The sequence below is a fragment of the Mesoplodon densirostris genome, chromosome X (assembly GCF_025265405.1).
Source record: "Mesoplodon densirostris isolate mMesDen1 chromosome X, mMesDen1 primary haplotype, whole genome shotgun sequence".
Taxonomy (NCBI): Eukaryota; Metazoa; Chordata; class Mammalia; order Artiodactyla; family Ziphiidae; genus Mesoplodon; species Mesoplodon densirostris.
Genome location: NC_082681.1, coordinates 27,884,029 through 27,903,157, shown reverse-complemented (window position 1 = coordinate 27,903,157; position 19,129 = coordinate 27,884,029).

Below are 19,129 nucleotides of genomic sequence, written 5' to 3'. Positions count from 1 at the left end.
AACACTTTAACTATTTTATTCCACTCTCTACTGCTTTCATGGTTGGATGTAATTCTTATATTTGCTCCACTATACGTAAGATCTTCTTTTTTCCTTTAGCTTCTCTCAAGAATTTTGTTTTAGCTTTTATTTTCTGAAGTTTAACTATGATATATATTTGTTGTTGTTGTTGTTGTCATTTATCCTGCTTAGTGTTCTCTGATCTACCTTACTCAGGGGAAATTCTCATTCATTATTGCTTCAACTATTGCTTCTGTTCCTTTCTTTCTTTCTTCTCCTTCTGATATTCCCATTACACATATGTTACACCTCTTGTAGTTGTCCCGCAGTTCTTAGACGTCCTTTCCTGTATTTTTTCAGTCTTTTTTCTCTTTGCTTTTCAGTTTGGGAAGTTTCTATTGTCATATTCTCAAACTCAGATTCTTTCCTGAGCTGTGCCCAGTCAACTAATAAGCCAATCAAAGGCATTTTTTTTTTATTTCTGTTACGTGTTCCTGATGTCTAGCATTTATTTTTGATTCTTTCTTAGAATTTCCAACCCTCTGCTTACATTATGCATCTGTTGTTTCATGTTGTCTACTTTTGGCATTAAAGTCCTTAGCATAATAATCATAATCTTTTTGAAATTCCCAGTCTGGTAATTCCAACATTCCTGCCATATCTGACTCTGTTTCTGATGTTTGGTCTCTTCAGATTGTGCTTTTTGCCTTTTAGTATGCCTTGTAATTTTTTTCTTAAAAGGTAGATATGATATACAGGGTAAAAGGAATTGCAGTAAGTAGGCCTTTAGTGGGGGAGGTGAAGCATTGCAAAGTCCGGTGATTAGGTCTCAGTCTTTTGGTGAGCCTGTGCCCCTGGATTGTGAACCTCATCAGTGCTTCTCTATCCCCCCTCTCCCCAAGGCTTTACCCCTGCCCCCTGCTTAGGTGGGACAGGATGGCTGGAGAGGGCTGGAGTTATATACTTCCCTTCCCCCACATAGAAGGTTAAAGGGGCCTGGTGTTGGATATCCCTCCTCTTCCCCAGGTAAGCTAAGCTCTGATATAATGTCAGCAGGTTAGGCTCTGGTAAGATCATTTTTCCTACAGCAAGCCTTGCTAAGAGAAATAGAATTCTCTGGCATATTTAAAAATGGTTCCTTTTCCATTCCCCCTGCCCAAAGCATGAGAAGACTTTTTTCTGATATTCACTCTGAGGACCTGGTAGGGCTCCTGGAGGTAAAACCCACAGAAGTGTGAGAGCCCCTCTATGACTAGGTCCTCCTGGATTTTTTATTCCTTAGGCTTGTCTATACTGAGCCTCTAGCAATTTGCAATTACATTTTAGGTTTTCCAGCCACAGCACTGATTCCCACAGAGGTTTCTGCTCATGGATTTCTGCCCCTGTAAATTGTGCTTCTCTGTATCCACCTGTCTGTCTCTCTAATTCTGGGGACAGTGGTTTGCCCTGTGACTTCACTTCTCTGATAGATCTAAGTAGTGTTGGTGATTTTTCATTTTGGTCAGCTTTTTATTTGTTGTTAGGATGGAGTGAAGACTTCTAAGCTCCTTACCTGCAGGACTGAAAATCAGAGACCCTTGAGACATAATTTTCATGTCTGTCTGGCATTTGCTTTTTAGAGACAATGTACTATATCTCCACCAAGATTACCTGAAACACAATGGGTCCCTCTTGTTGCAAATTCTACTCTAATAGTTCACTTCCATTCCAGATTAAATTTATTTCAAGTGTTTCGAGACAAAAAGCATCTGATAAGGAAAACTTTAAAGAAGTTATCCTTCTTGTCCTCTTGGCTGCCCTGGAACGGGTGAAGAGGGGGAAGGGCATATTTGTGAGACCCTTGGGAATGGACAGCAATGTTGCAGCAGGAACTTGAGATTCTCCCAGTGGAATTTAAATTCTAAGTTTTTCTAGGAACTATACCTTTACTGGATCACAACTTTCTGTCAAGACCTTACATTATATTTTTGAGTCTGTATAAGAAATGGCCATGTGGAAAATATTTCTGTACGTTCTATCAAATCAAAGTGGAGGTCAATGCCTGTCATGTTCCTCCATATCTGTGTCATGTTCCTCAAACCCTTATGTAATAGTTTAATGCCAGTAACATTAGTCTCTGCAAACAAATACTTTTGTTTCCTTTTGCAGAAAATAAGAACTATATAACCCCATAATGTTTCCCATTTTACCTTTGAGTCCAGGAAGATTAGAACTAGATTGAAAGCTCAATTGCAACTAGATCAAGCCTAACCTCCCAGCAAAATTCAAATTTTACTGACTAATGTCATTTGATTGTCACATATACTTTAATATTTAAGTTAATTCAGTAATTTTAATGGATGATGGTACTGATTAACATTACAAATCAATTTAAAATAAGATAAAATATATTATAACCTTAGAATAATTTTCAGATTTTGAGCAAAATAATGTGAAGATAAGAATGAAGAGAAAATGTTTTGAATTTGGAAGAACTAGAAATGGAAATATAAATGCTTCTTTTCAGATGTTTTTTTATATTAAAAAAATTCAAACTAGGAATTTAAAGTTCTCTGCTTATTTTAGAGTTATGCCAGAACAGTTGGGAATGTTGTGAACAATTGGGAATGTTGTGAGTTAATTTTATCTTTTAACTCATAGGACAAATGTTTTTAAAGAAGGGTTAAGCTCGTTTGTTGGTGTGGAATTGTAACTAATGAGTTTATGGTGGAAATAAAAATTTCAACTCTTTGGTGCCCTTCCTTGAAAGCTATACAGTCCCCATTGGTGTTCTCCTCAAGGTTCATGTCATGTAGCTGTCCTATATGGAAAAGTTCTTTAGAACTACTTCCTTCTGATACTTACAGAACTAGTACCCTTGTACTAGTATCTTTGTATGAGTTTTAATTTTCCATTTCACTGCCATCAGTTTTATGTCATGTGGGGAACAAACTCAGGGTCATTCTTTTTAGATGTGAGGCAAGTATCTGTACTATTTAAGTAAAAAGTAAACGTGTGGGTGCTCCAGAGTGGCTGTCAATATTGACTAAATTGACAGAGCAATTACTCAACTTTCTATTTCATTTGCCTTTGTACACATAGCTGCAAATCAACTGGCTCAGTTAACTTACTCTGAGGAATTCATTTCCTATGAAAAGGTAACTTTTAAAATGATACAATTTAATAATAGACTGGAAATCTTCGTGGGCAAATCTTTGCCCACTGGAAATAGAGTGGGCAAACTTTGAAACTAAGGGTAACATTAAATTTGGTACTCAGATTCTTGAGGGCAGTTACAGTTAGGTTTATTTTAACAATTTCAATGACTCAGGCAGTTTTATTCATTCAACAAATGTTCACTGAGGCTTCCTATGTGCTTTTCACAGTGTTAGATCTGGGGATACAATTTAAAATGTCAAGTCTCAGCCTTCAACAAATTCACAATCCAGTGGGAAAATCAGACAAGTAAAGAGATAATTATGCAACAATATTATAAGTACAGTCAGTGGCAGGGTTGTATATATAAGATAGTATTTCAAGAAAATTAATGTGGTAGCACTATGTAAAGTGCACTTGAGTTAAGGATATCAAATTAGTGGTATAAAGTAGGTACTATTACTATTCCTATTCTGAACATAAGGAAATTTCAGAGGGTTAGAGAGATTCAGTAATAGCCTGGAATCACTCAGGTTATTCATTAATGTGTTCATTCATTGACACATTTATTCATCAGAAACTGTTCTAGGAACTATGAATAGAGCAGTGATCAAGACAGACTGGACCCTGCCTTAAGGATCTTATAAGAGATCCAGAAGTGCTGTGATAATTCAGAGAAAGAGATAATGATAGTGGGTTTGAAATTCTAGTAGGGACAGTGGACATAAATACTCAATTATACATTAAAGGGCAGAGCTGAGAGTCAAACTGGGTTCATCCCAGTTGTCTGTGAAAGGTAGCTCTCCCACAGCCTGGCAGCCAGGTTACAGAGTGTGGGGAGGGCTTTACTGACATTAACACATATGTGGGCCTGCAGGAGTCAGTGAGTTATACTGTTTGAGTGGGAATTTAAAATACTTCAGGGCTGTGTTAGCAGTGTGATGGGTAAGAGAAAAGAAGTTAATTCTAATTAAAATCCTAGGGTTGACTAGTTACCAAATGAAGTATCTTTAATATGTAGCAACACTTGGGGGCTAGCTAATTAGCTGGTGAACTATCTTAAATAAATAGCAGTGTTAAGATATGTTATTGGTTAGGAATAGCACAAGAGGACCAAACTCCTTCATATGAATGAGATGTTGGAAATCGGTAAGCCCAAAAGCCTTAGGCGCAATGCTTAATGTCTGAAGCTTTTTGACCCTGCACCTCCTATTCATCGAAAATATTGCCACTTGGTATGGCTACAAGGTTTCCACATTCTGCCATTTGGGGTGGAAGAATATAATTGTATTTGTTTCAGAGTGAGCCTTTCATGCAAGGTAGACTTGAGGGCAGAGAAAAGGACCTCTTTTATCTATAAATGGGTTGCCAAGAAATATTAGTTCCTTTGGTGAAATTTGGTTTGAGAATTGCTTTCTCCTGGTAGTAAACTTCAGGATTAAAGATAGGTAACCTCCATTTATTTTCTAATCACTAGAGGTTGCCGATATTTACCAGCAGAACCTGACATTCCCAGAATTGCCAAAATATTGGGTTGGCCAAAAAGTTCGTTTGGGATTTTTGTTACATCTTACAGAAAAACCCGAACGAACTTTTTGGCCAACCCAATAGCTTAGACCTATTTGCTACAGTAGGGAATTCATTGCTAAACGGCAACCAGAATCAACATTTCCCCCAATATTGGGATTGACATGTACATGCTGCTATATTTAAAAAGGATAACCAACAAGGACCTACTGTATAGCACAGGGAACTCCGCTCAATGTTATGTGGCAGCCTGGATGGGAGGGGAGTTTGGGGGAGAATGGATACATGTATGGTTGAGTCACTTTGCTGTGCACCTGAAACTATCACAATGATGTTAATCGGCTATACTCCAATATAAAATAAAAAGTTAAAAAAAATTCCCCAAGTATCAAGTTATCCATGATCAGAATGTTGGGGGTCAATGAAAGGGAAGGAATTGCTTTGTTGAGGGAAGCTCAGTAGGCTTGTTGGTTTCTATACGTTCTATCCTCTGGGGTAAGTTAGAACAGAGCAACAATACTTTGCCTTTACTCCTGAATGCTTCCCAAAGATAGTGAGGGTTCATCATTTCAATTCACCTAATACTTATTTTTTCCTACTTAAGGTATTTGGTCATTAAGCTAAACATTATTCAATCCTGATTGCATACTGAAATTGAATTCTTATGGATCCCTAATTTCTAATTGGTTGTAGATGTTAATTAAGACATTTCATAGCATTGCAAGTTTCACTTTCAGTTTTACCAATGGTTTCCAAATCTCTCTCTCCCATCATTTGTCTTGCAATTTAACCTTTTCTTTCTACATTGCCATTCTGGAAGTTGTACAGCCCTAAACGTCAAACTAATGATTAACTAATACATTGTTTAATCTACAGATCTATTCTTTCATCCAGGAAACTACCTGTATGAAAGATTAGATCTGTAGGGTCAGAGCAATTGACCAATGTCTCTTTACTGCTAGGCTTACCAACAGTAAATTACAGATGAATTAGTGTCCTTTTATTTCTCTCACTCTCCTTGTCCAGAGACATTTTGTTGTAAAGTTTCAGTTCACCTCCAGCCAAAGGTATTCTTCAGTCTATGGGAGGAATAGCCCTTACAGAGAGGGCTTAAGCACTCTCCTTTTAATTCTTATTATCCTAAACCTCTCACACATGACAATTATGATCACTCCATCCAAAAAGAAGTCCCCTCTCATTTGTTGGCTCTGAGACACAGTAATATCTTATTTCTCCTATTTTTCTTCCTACTCTCTGTGAATGTTCTCCTTGGCCATCTTCTAGTCTCATGCTACGTGACCCTGCTCAACTACTTCCTCATTAGGCCAGTCTCATCACTTTTTGGAGAGTTTCATCAAAGTGATTCATAAAGTAAATAGGTAGTACGTGGGGACTAGTTGAATATTGGGAGTAGGGGAGGAAAAATAATTTTCCTTCTACACTTCCCGGTTCTTGGCTGAGACACCCCCGCTGCACCTATAATAAAAGTCAGATTAACAGAAGAAAATCAAACAAGTTTAATAGCATGTGTTCCTCCTGCATACCCAGGAAAACTGAGTAACTCCTGAAAATAGCCCGTCATCACCTTAAATACCATCTCTAGCTAAAGACAAAAGAAAGATTGGGAAAATGAGGGTATGGTTGTTACACAGATATAGGTCATTCTTTTCTCCAGGAGTTTCTAGAGATTTAGTCATCCTCCTCTTCCTATTGCAGAGAGGGAGAAACTCTTATAAATGGAGATTTCCCTTATAAATGTAAATGACCCTTACAAAAGGGTAACTTTTACTAGGGCTTCAGAGCTTCTTCTGTGTCTCCTCCTTCTTGAAAATAACGAGCTCAAGGTAATCCTTATGCCAAAGACGTATATTTTAGCGTGGCAAATTCTGCTCCCCTTTAGAGTGATTTTGAAAGAAGAATTAGGAATAGTGCCTAGGGTTCAAATCTGAGATTCCTGAAACATATTAATTCCATCAATAAAATGGAAACTGGAAATAGGAGCTGGTATAGCAGGCAGCCAGAGTAAATGAGACTGAGTCTTGTAGATGCTGTTTGAAAGTTATTGGAATAGAAGTGAGAACAAGCTTCCTGTAAGCATACTGCTTATTAAGATCCAGAACTAAGGCGGTCGATATTAACATTACTAGTACAGCAAATTTTTCCTTAGGAAAATAAAGTTGTAAATAACTTTATTGTTTGTTTCAGGAACTTTCTGAAAAGTTATTTATTAAAATAATAAGCTAACTTAACTAGTTGCCCTTCTCAAGGCAAGAGGTTACGGGTCAGAGTAAATATCACCATTCTCAGATGCGCAAATTGCTCACTCATCAAATGATTATTCAACAGGAGATACTTCAAAACTCTTGCCTTGCTATAGTCACCAATCTAAGAATCTATATCACAAATTTTGTCCAATTCCAATCAGATCCCTGCATTGAAAGAGGTTCCTTAAACCAAACCCCTAAACTTTATAAATATCTGCCTTTGACTTTCCCCTTCCAAGATACTACTAAGACTCTGTCAAGGTGATAGTTCTCCTTACTAAAACAGGTAATACATTGTTTCGTTTGTGAAACCAAGCAGGACCCTATGGGGCCCTCTTGGGCACAAAAGCCTTTCTGTGTCCCCCATTTCTTATTTTCAGGAAATAAGAGTGCCTGAAATTGCAGCATCTAAAGGCAGCTCTTCATTCTCCCCAAGGAAAACTATTATAGGGCTGATGCTGATATCTGATCTGCATGTGTCTTGATCACCATACTGGATCATCCTACACTGAAATAAATAAATCTTTGTGTGACACCATATTTTGCATAAAATTTATGCTTCCCAAATTAATAGCCTTTGTCAATTTAGAATTTTAATCAATGCATGCTACTTTGCTATTTAAATCTCTTGAAAATTAGACTAGAAAAAAGGTAAGATAATTACTACAAATTAGCAAGATAGTTGATCTATTGAATACTTCTAAGTTCACATTCAGACTTAAATAATATTAGTCCCCAAAAGAAGTTTAGATAGTACTATTCTCAAAAGGGAAGTAAATGGGGAAAAACGGAGATTGCAATGGGTGTGACCTGTCAAGCTCAACTACAGAAGTAACAACATACTTTGTAATGCATTTTAACTTTGATATTCTATGAACCATGCAAGTTTCATAAACTAGATGCTTGCAAATAATGTGGTTGTGGTATCAATCTTAAGGTCAAAGCAAATAGAGATATTTAGGAGTAACTTCATTAAAAAGTGCTGTCTGTAGGCCTTTCTTATTTAATCATGAAAGCATACCATCACAGTATCGCACATGCCTTTTATTTACTATAGATCATGCTGTTCTGATTATTTAATCACCTGCCGGTACTTCTTATACTTTATTTTAACTTAGAATTAGGAGAAACAACAAAATTTAAAATATATTACATTGCAGGGCTTCCCTGGTAGTGCAGTGGTTAAGAAGCCGCCTGCCAATGCAAGGGACACGGGTTCGATCCCTGGTCCGGGAAGATCCCACATGCCGCGGAGCAACTAAGCCCATGTGCCACAACTACTGAAGCCCGCGTGCCTAGACCCCGAGCGCCGCAACAAGAGAAGCCACCGCAATGAGAAGCCCGCGCACTGCAACAAAGAGTAGCCCCTGCTCCCTGCAACTAGAGAAAGCCCATGCACAGCAACAAAGACCCAACGCAGCCAAAAATAAATAAAAATAAAATATATAACATTGCAAAATATAGGCCAAGTGCTTTATATTGAAATAGTACATTTAGTCCTCACACCAAATCCTGTGAGATAAGTACTGTTATTATCCTCGTACTCCAGAAAAGGAAAGTAAGGCACAAAAAGATTATGATACTTTATAGTAGTAGAAGAGCTCATAAGTGGCAGAATTGAGTCTTGACCAAGTTCTTTTTATCCCAAGATCCCAATCTCTTAACTACCCTAAAATATCACTTCTGAATAAGACTATTGGGGGTGAGGGTGGAGAGTGCAGCAATACAGCTGGTTACTTAAGTGTCCATTATGGGCCAGGTTTTAGTACTGCACTGGATGTGGCAGATTTCCCATGGAGGGGGGGGGTCTTTCTTATCCAGTTAGTTACTTTATCATTTGATAAAAATTAAAATATGATGAAATATATAAACAATGTGCACTTTGAGATCCTTTTGTAAGGATAGTTAATACAAACCTACCACCAGACCAGTCATTTCAACAGGATGGAATGGGGCATAGGAGAATTGAGGAGTATGTCCTTGTGAACCATTGCACTAGACTCGGAATTCTTTGAGAGCATTTTGTTCACCTTTGCATCTCCAATGCCAAATATGGGGCCTATTATAAAATAGAAAATACAGGATGTAAAGGGGAACCAGTCTGTGACGGGATGCTTACATTTGTATAACCTTGGGTCAATCATATCCTCTGAACCTCAGTTTTATTATTTCTGAAATATAGTTGGCTGCTGGCTAATTATAAAATTTGAAAAAGATAAAGATTTTTCCCTTATGAAGTTTGCCATCTAATGCATGGAAAACAAGCCATAGTAATACTTATTCTACCTTGTTCACAGAATTGATGTGAAGGTCAAATGAGATACTGTATGTATTTTGCACATTATGAAATACAATTGACCCTGAACAACATCGAGTTTAGGGGAACTGACCCTTCAGGAAGTCAAAAATCTGTGTATAATTTATAGTTGACCCTACGTATCCACAGATTCAACTAAACCCTGGATTGTATAGTACTGTAGAATTTACTATTGAAAAAAATTCGTGTATAAGTGGATCTGTGCATTTCAAACCAGTGTTGTTCAAGGGTCAACTATACTCTACAAAAGTTAGCATTAGAATTTTGATCATATAAAGTTGTTGTCATCTATCTATTAGTCTGGTTTATTTTGGTTGCAAGAGATGGAAATCCAACTCCAACTAAATTAAGGGGGTAACATGAATGTATTGAAAGTGCATAGCGTAGCTCTCTGAATCAAGAAAGAAGGAAAAAATAAACTGCAAGGACAGGGTAGCTCTAGGAATATCAGGTATGTAAAGTAAGGTCTCATTGCCATGGATTTCTTTTTCTCTTGCTTTCTCTTTTTCTCCTGCTTCTCTCTCCCATTGGAGAATACAGTATTCCCCCTTTATCCATGGGGGATACGTTCTAAGACTCCCCAGTGGATGCCTAAACCACAAAGAGTACCAAACTCAATATATTCTATGTTTTTTCCTATACATACATACCTGATAATGTTTAATTTATAAACTAAGCACAGAGAATATCCAAAATGCCAGCATCACGACTCTTATGCTTTGGGGCCACTGTTAAGTAAAATAAGGATCACTTGAACACAAGCACTGAGATACTTCGACAGTTGATCTGATAACCAAGACAGGTACTAAGTGATTAATGGACACGATATGCTGGCAAAGGGATGATTCATGTCCCAAGTGGGATGGACCAGGACAGTGCGAGATTTCAACGTGCTGCTCAGAATGGTGCACAATTTAAAACTTATGAATGGTTTATTTCTGGAATTTTCCATCTAATACTTTTGGACCATGTTTGACCTTAGGTAACTGAAGCTGCAGAAGGCAAAACCATGGATAAGGGGGGGACCATTGTATTAGCTATTTCCTCTCAGGCTTCTCTACTTGGGGGAAAAAATAGCCTATGGTACCCCTAGAGTCATATCCTTACAGTTCTTTGATATCCTTACAGTTCCTTGACTAGAGTTAAGAGAGACACTTCACCACCACCTCCAGCTGAAAAATCCTGAGGAAGGACTCTGATTGCATGCAAGAATGGCATGCTCATCCCATTGCTAATCACCAAGGTCAAACAACTGGGTTGCTATGATGGTCTCAGCCTGAGTCACATGTTCACTCATTTTTATTAAAAAATGGAGCTAGGAAAATATCCTGAGCAGACAAAGATAAGAATTACTACATATCATAGTTTTATTTGCTTGATGATTTATGTATTAAAAATACAAGGGAGTTCCCTGGTGGCCTAGTAGTTAGGATTCCGAGCTTTCACTGCTGTGGCCTGGATTTGATCCCTGGTTGGGGAACTGAGATCCTGGGGAAAAAAACCAAAAAAACAAAAGAAATTTATTTGTAGAATGCCTTATATTCTCTCTGTTTCTCTTACTCTACGGTAATACTTGCAACAAGAGTGGGATACGTAATTTGCAAGGCCTGTGCAAAATGAAAGTGTGTGGTCTCGTTCAAAAAGCAGGAAAAAGTAGTTGAAAGTACTAAAATATAAAGCTTTTTTCTTTGAAATTTTTTTTACTTATAAAACTTAATAGGGGTAATAAAAGCACATGAATAAAAACATAACCTTGCAAATTGAAAAAAAATATTTTGGAGTAATAATTTTATAAAATACAATAAATAGTACTTTATTAGTGTGATATCTTGATCCATCAAAAGATTTTTCTGGCTCATTGCTCTGTAAATTCATTTATTAGGTCATCAAAATGTGTACTTTTAGCCACTTTATTTTCTTTTCCTTTTTTAAAAAATTGAGGTACAGTGAACTTATATTAGTTTCAGGTGTATAACATAATAATTTGATATTTTTATATAATATACCTCATACAAAGTTATTATAAAATATTGACTATATTCCCTGTGTTGTACATTACATCCTTGGAACTTATTTATTTTCTACCTAGTAGTTTGTACCTCTTAATCCCCTTCACCTATTTTGCCCCTCGTCCCACCCCTCTCCCCTATGGTAACCATTAGTTGGTTCTCTGTATCTGAGCCACTTCATTTTCAATTGCTGGAACTGAAAGTGACATCAGTTGCTCTTGGCAAATGCAAGATTGCAAATAATTTTTGATAATTTTTGTTTGATAAGGATCTTTCTGCTGATGCAACTGTTAAGAGTATTTTAGAGGCCATGATGACATTGAGACAATTTCTGATAAATTAGTTCTAAATAAAAATTTTAGTACATCTAAAGCTGATATATTTTTTTCAGAACAATTTTTCTAAAAATATTTAACTCTTCATACAGTTCAGTTTCATGTAAGTCTGAATTTAATTTTAAATGCGAACTCATATAATGGCATTTTAATGTGTCCTCTGACATTTTCTGTAACTTGTTAAGGTTGTAGAAGAAACTGAAAGTGTGTCCATAGCTCAAAATGCCTGTTTATACATTCTATTGCTTTATCTTCAATTATAAGGAAAATTAATTTTTAAATTTTCTTCCCCATTAATAATTGGTTCATGTGATGCTCAAATGGAAATAGTGTTCTTTAAATTTAATTTCTATTACTAAGCCTGTAGATATTTGCTTTACAATGTTGCAGCAATTTTCAAATCCAGAAATTCTAAACTCTTAAAAGAATTCTAATAATTCCTTGATATGTTTTATTACAATGTCCATGTATATGCTTTTACTTTGTAAAAATTAACTGAAAAAATTTACTGCCTGTTCCCGAGCTCTTGCAGTTCCTGCTCAGAGAGTTAATATTTGTACAGATGCTGCAGGGGTGGGATGCCAGGATGGAAAGGCAAGCTGACCTCCCACTGCAGTTCTCAGCATTGCCCCCATGAGGAACCCCTCATCTTCCCCAAGCCACAGCCACTGCCACCACCGCTGCTAATTCTACTGCTGCTGCCATCACTGTAGCTGCATATATATGGGTCTGGGTCGTGACCCCAGTCATTCCTTAGGGTCCAGCAGAGCCCCAGACTGCCCTAAGGTAGCAACTGGGTCTCAGGCAATCGAGTACAGTGCTCGTTGTGCTCCTGAGCCTGAGCTTTTGGTATGTATGCTGGCGCCACGCATATTTCCTCCGCTCATGCCCATACTCCATTGTACCTTTGGATTTGTTTTACGAAACACAAGTTCAAAGGCAAAACTATTAAGAATTTCATGATGGTGACAGCAGAACATTAAATTAAGTGTGGGACTCATGAGATCAGGGCCTCCTTACTACACAGGTCTTAAGCACGTAAAGCCTGTCTTCCAAGATGGGCTCACTTGGGAACACAAGGTCCCTGTTTATTCTCTGAACAGGTAGTTGCTCAAAAGCGCTTAAGAAATGTTGAAAAAAAGAAATGAGAATAGTCTTCTACTTGGGTTTTACTTATACACATGCACGTGCGTGTACACCCACCCACCTACACCCACACACCACATTTCTGAAACAAAAATATTATGAAAAAATACTGAATCTTACTACGTTCTTTTTAAAAATGCTGGTCCTGACTCACTATATGCATACAATTTCCTTGAAATTTGACCAACTTATCCTGGTTTGCCTGGGACCTTCCTAGTAGTATTATAAGTCCTGTGTCTCAGGAACTCCTTCAGTTCTGGGAAAAGCAGGATGAGTGGTCATCCTGTCTCCATGTCTTTATTCTATGCCTACAACTCCCTGTCTTTGCCTTGACTTGTTTTCAAACAACAGCTTGAAGGCTTGGCCTAAGCAGTCCATCTCCTCCATGAAACTTTCTGATACTTACTGGCTAAGTGCTCCTTTTTCTCTGCTCCCATAGAACACTGGATATCACTTTTACAGAATTTACCACATTGCTTCCTTGGTCGTTTTTCCCATTAGACAAGAGCTCCTTAGGGCAGAAACTGAGGTTTCTTTCATCTCTGTTTTTTTGGGTGCCTAACAGTGCTGGGTACATAACAAATAATCAATACCAGTTTCCCCCTCTATCCAAAAGTAGAGCATTCCTATGAAAACTTTCATAAGCCAAAATGGTGAAAAGTGAAGAAGCAGTTACCTTAAGACACATCTTGCTAACAGATGCACAAAATAAACTGAGATAAAGCACAGATACTCACAATCCCGGTATAAAGCTACGGTGGCTTGATGCTGAGATGCTGAGTGTAGTTCGTGGGGAAGGAGCTTCCACTCCCACTGCTTGGGGTGCCCACTGCTTCTGTAATGGCTCACTGAAAAACAAACACCAAATCCTATTTTCACTTTTTGCCTTTTTCTTTCGTAAAAGTGAAAATCCTATTAGGATTTCTTTCTGTTAGTGAAAACAGATGCTAATGTAGGTCTTTAGTAAAACAGAAGTGGCATCGAGTGAACTTTTGAAAAGTGGAGGATAACTGTAAAAATTTATTGAAGAGATGAATGAAGCACTGGATCTAAAACTGCTCTTTATCATGAGGACTGGAAAACTGAACTAAGCGCTAATGGTCAATAGTCCTTCACTTTGTTAGAAAATCAGATTGGACAGTCTCAGCTTCCTTCAGAAACACTAAACCAATCGACCCACCCTCTAAATGCTGAGGATGAGTTCAATTAATTCCTTATTTAACCCTAGTCTTCTTTTACTTAATGCGATGTGTTTTCTTTAAACTTGATTTAGGAAATCTATTACAGTCAGCAAACAAAATGGCCTTATTTTGTTCTGAAAACACGTTTCAGTATCACTGGACATAGTTGCAGAACTCTCATGTTACTGAAAACTTAACACTATTATCTGCATATTACATATTAAGGGTTTTTCCTAACCATATTGATGTCACTGTAAGCTGAGTTTGAAGAACACAGATATAAGATTAAAGTTTGGACTCAGACTCAGTGAGAAAAAAGTTTTGTTTGAAAATTACCTGTCTAATGCTGACATAAAGCTGATGAATATAATCAGTTTATTTAGTGAGATGAAAATATCTTGGTCAAAAGGCTTTGATTTTAGTGAAAAAAAGAAACAGCAAATGTTTTTGTTTACACCAAAAATTCAGTTTTGTGCACTGAAATGTATGATTTCATAAATGAGTTTGATTTAATGATTGACTAGAAAAGTTATTTTGGCAACATTATTATGATTTATGGTGTTGAAAAAATTTATAAATATATATTTGAAGAGTTGTTTGTATAGTCCTGATGCATTATGGAAATCTGCAGTGGTCAACTTTTATTAAATATTTCTGATGTTATAGTCTAAGTGAATTTTTACTGGATTATTGAAAAGACTCCTGGTGCTAGCCATGTGGAGTTAAGCCAAACTTCACAGGTTAAGGGCACAATCCTCCCCAAACCGTCCTCACCTCAGACATCGGCCACCAGCCTGAGGGAGGTCTCAAACCATGCACATTTCTGACCAATAGGCTATAAATTCAAGATTTCCCACTACCCCATTAGGTTCAATAATTCACTAGAATGACTCACAAAACTCAGGAAAGTGCTATACTTAGGATTACAGTTTTATAATAGTAAAAAGGATACAAATCAAGATCAGCCGAAAGAAGAGATGCATGTGGCAAGATCTGGTAGGGTCTCAAATGTGAAGCTTCCAGGGTCCTCTCCCAATGACTCAGGATGTGTCATCTTCCTGGCACATCTGTGTGTAACAATATGCACACAGTATTGTTAACCCAGGAAGCTCACCTGAGCCTCACTGTCTGGACTTTTTATTGGAGTTTCATTATATAGATATGATTGACTGAATCTCTGGCCATGTGACGGAACTCAATCTCCCGCTTTCCGCCCCTCCCTGGAGGTCACATGGCTTAAAGCCTTGAACTTCTAATCATATAGTTGTTCTTTCTGGCGTGGCCAGCTGTCCTACCCTAAGTCCTCTTAGCTAGCTTCTATAGAAACCCACCATGTGTCCCCTCATTAGCATAAACTATCAGCACCTACCATGAGTAACAAAGGCACTCTTATCACTCAGGAAATTCCAAGAATATATAAGTTACTTCCCAGGAACTGAGGACAAAGGCCAACTAAATTCTTTGTTATACAAGTATTCATTGACATGTTGGAAACTATTAAGATTTCTTACATGCATACAGGCTAGCATTCTTTATCTATGGAGAACACACATTTTATTTTATATGTTCCAAACAGAATATACAAAAGGAAAACATTTTATCCATAAGCTTTTGCAACAACACACTGATCTATTTTCTTAAGTGCAGTCCAGAGAATAAGGATTTGAGGCCACTAAATCTTATTCTTTATTAGTGTCTTTCTTTTACTGGATAGCTTTTAGAGCAGCAAAACAGCTTCCTGAGTGCTTCACATTGTTCCAACTGTGTAATACCACTCAAGTTCTTGACATATATATGGAATATGCAACTACTGAAATTGATTACTTAGAGTGTTCTCCTTTTTCTTTCTTTTTCTTTTGGTCCCATCTTCTCTCTTTGTGGGAGTATTTATGTCTTCAGTTTCTTTTATACTGTAGGAGAGAAAAAATAATTTTTCCTCTACCATTCTAGGTTCTTGGCTCACCTCCCCACCCCGTAATAAAAGACAGATTAACAGGAGAAAAATAAAGTTAAATTTATTAGCATGCATACTTCCTGTATACATGGGAGATATCTGGGAAAACTGAGTAACTCTCCAAAATGGCCCAAGTCACCACCTTAAATATCAATTCCAGCTAAAGACAAAAGAAGATGTTGGGTGTTGGGGAGCCAGTTATGGGAGGCTATCAGGAAAAGCACAGTAACATGGGTATCATTGTTATGCATATTTAGGTCTTTGTGTTTTCCATTGATAAGTGTTTCTTGAGATTTAGTCATCCTTCTCTTCCTGTTACAGAGAGGTAGATACTCTTACAAATGGAGATTTCCCTTCAAGATAATCCTTATACCAAAGAAGCATATTTGGGGGTGACAAATTCTGCCCCCCTTCAACACCTTGGTTAATCTCAGAGTTTCTGAAGTCAGAATACCTAGGTTCAAATCTCTGCTCTTCCATTCATTAGCTGCATAACATTGGGCAAGTTACTTGGCCTCTATATGGCTCAGATGTTTTCATCTATAAAACAGGGATAATAGTAATAGTTACTCTTAGGATTTTAGTGAGGATCCAAATAAATAATATATGTAAGACACACAGAAAAATTATTGTACAATAAAACTCATTAAATGTTAGCAGTTATACTTTTGATTTGAGCATAACGCATGCTTTGTACAGTAGCTCAAGGATAACAATTGCTTCTATATAACTAAAAGATTCCTTTGAGGTCAGCTGGCCTACACTTTATTCTCTCTCAGTTATAAATGTAGGCAACAAACCACATACAAAAGTCCAAGGGAGGCTAAATTGAAACTGTGCAACTCAGATTGGGACTTGAACCCACAGGCCAGGACTTGAACCCAGCCAAAACCCAGACTGAGACTTGAACCCATGGTCTTTTTTTTTTTTTTCCTTTAATTAATTAATTTGTTTATTTTTGGCTGCATTGGGTCTTTGATGCTGTGCTCAGGCTTTCTCTAGTTGTGGCAAGCGGGGGCTACTCTTCGTTGCGGTATACGGGCTTTTCATTGCAGTGGCTTCTCTTGTTGCGGAGCATGGGCTCTAGGTGTGCAGGCTTCAGTAGTTGTGGCTCATAGGCTCAGTAGTTGTGGCTCATGGGCTTAGTTGCTCCGTGGCATGTGGGATCTTCCTGGACCAGGGCTCAAACCTGTGTCCCCTGCATTGGCAGGCAGATTCTTAACCACTGTGCCACCAGGGAAGTCCAACCCATGGTCTTTTAACTGAGATCACACATCTGGTCTCAGGACTTAATGAAGTTCAGGTTCTTGATGTCTCATCACAGAAAGAATTCAGTGAGAGACAAAGTGATAGGTAAGAAGTAGATTTATTTAGAGAGAAACACACTCCCCAGTCAGAGTGTGGGCCATTTCAGAAAGTGAGAAAGGCACCAGGGTATGGTGTTGTCAGTTTTTATAAGGGTGGGTAATTTCATAGGCTAATGAATGGGAGGAGTATTCCAGCTATTTTGGGGAAGGGGTGGGGATATCCAGGAATTGGGCCACTGCCCACTTTTTGACCTTTATAGTCGGCCTTGGAACCGTCATGGTGCCTGTGGGTGTGTTACAATGAGCATATACTGAAGCTCGAGGTCTGGTGCTAGTCAACTTGTTTGCCATCTTGGACCTATTTAATTCTAATCAGTTTATGTCATGTCCTCGGACTATGTCATTCTTTTAGAAGTTGTGCCCTGCCCCCTTCCCTCCTGTTTCAAAATGACTTGCCTAAGGTCACATAGTGAGTAGCATTGTTGTGATTGGGATCCCCCTTACATGTTTCCAAGCCGAGTGTTCTTTTCACCACACTGTACTACATCAAGTAGAATGCAACTTATAATCATTCCAAAGCATATAGTACTACCTCAGAAATCTTGGGAAAGAAAGATGCAAAAGGGCTGATATGCTGAACAAGACTCAACCTAGAAGTACCTTCTCTAAGAATATTCAAAAGAGCATGCAAATGCTTAAATTTCTTTAAGTGTGTGTTTATGTGCATAAGTTTGTGAAGAGAATTCTGTACATATCTCATGGTAAGTGTATGTGTGCATCTCTCTTTCTCTTTCTCTTTCTGTGGAGATATATATATATATATATATATATATATATATATATATACTTTTTTTTTTTTTGCTATGTTCCGTTAAATTGATTCTCCTTTTCCTCAGAACATTTTTATTTTTTCTTTTGCTTTGGTTGTTGACAGATTTATTTTCAATTCAGTACAGCTCACTGAATTGCAAAGGAAAATAATGAGTGTGAAAATGTTACAGTACACCCACATAGCCCTTCCACCTGGTTGCCTTATCCTTCCAAACAGACTCCACCCCAAAGCAAACTATGTAGCTCAAAAACAATGATGAAAGGAAAGTGGTAACAGTCTGATGCAATATCCTTATTCAAATGCTATCTTGAATGCTTTTCTTGGGCTCTTGTGATAAGAGCTGACATGATTCTGTGATGAACAAGGCAGCACTTTCAAAGTGGAGTCTGTGGAATGCAAGTCTGTTTGAGATACTAGTAAGTATTCCACAAAAATAAGTTTTTTGGGTGCAAATAGTCTTGGACAAGTCTGACTTAGAGTTTTTAAAAAAATATTTCTTGACTTCTTAGTACCTTTCAATGCCTTGGAACACATCTTTGAGACACTTGGGGAAATACTACATCAAGATTTTGATATTGTGAGTGTTTGTTGGGGAGGAAGAAATTTTCTCTCCCCTTCTAGGTTCTTCTGGCTGGTCTAAGAATTAAATTGACATGAGAGATTAACAGGTGAAAATAAAACAAAAGTTTAATAACATGTATACATGGGACAGACCCAGGAAAACTGAGTACAAAATGACTTAAGTCCTCACTTTAAATACCATACTCAGCTAAAGACAAAAAGGATGTTGAGAATAGGGAGAGTCAGTTATGGGAGATTAACAGGAACAGCACAGTGTTGTTATGCAGATTTAAGTCATTGCCTTCATTTCACTGATGAGTTTCTAGAGATTTGGTCGTCCTCCTCTTCCTGGTACAGGGAGGGAGACACCCTTACAAATGGAGATTTCCCTTATGAATGTAAATGTTTCTTACAAAAGGGTAACACTTACTTGGTTTTCAGAGCTTTTCCTTTGTCTGCTGCTTCTTGGAAAATAACCAGCTTAAAATAATTAATATGCTAAAGAGGCATATTTTGGGGTGGCAAATTTTGCTCCCCTATAGGTTCTTAACCTGGAGTATG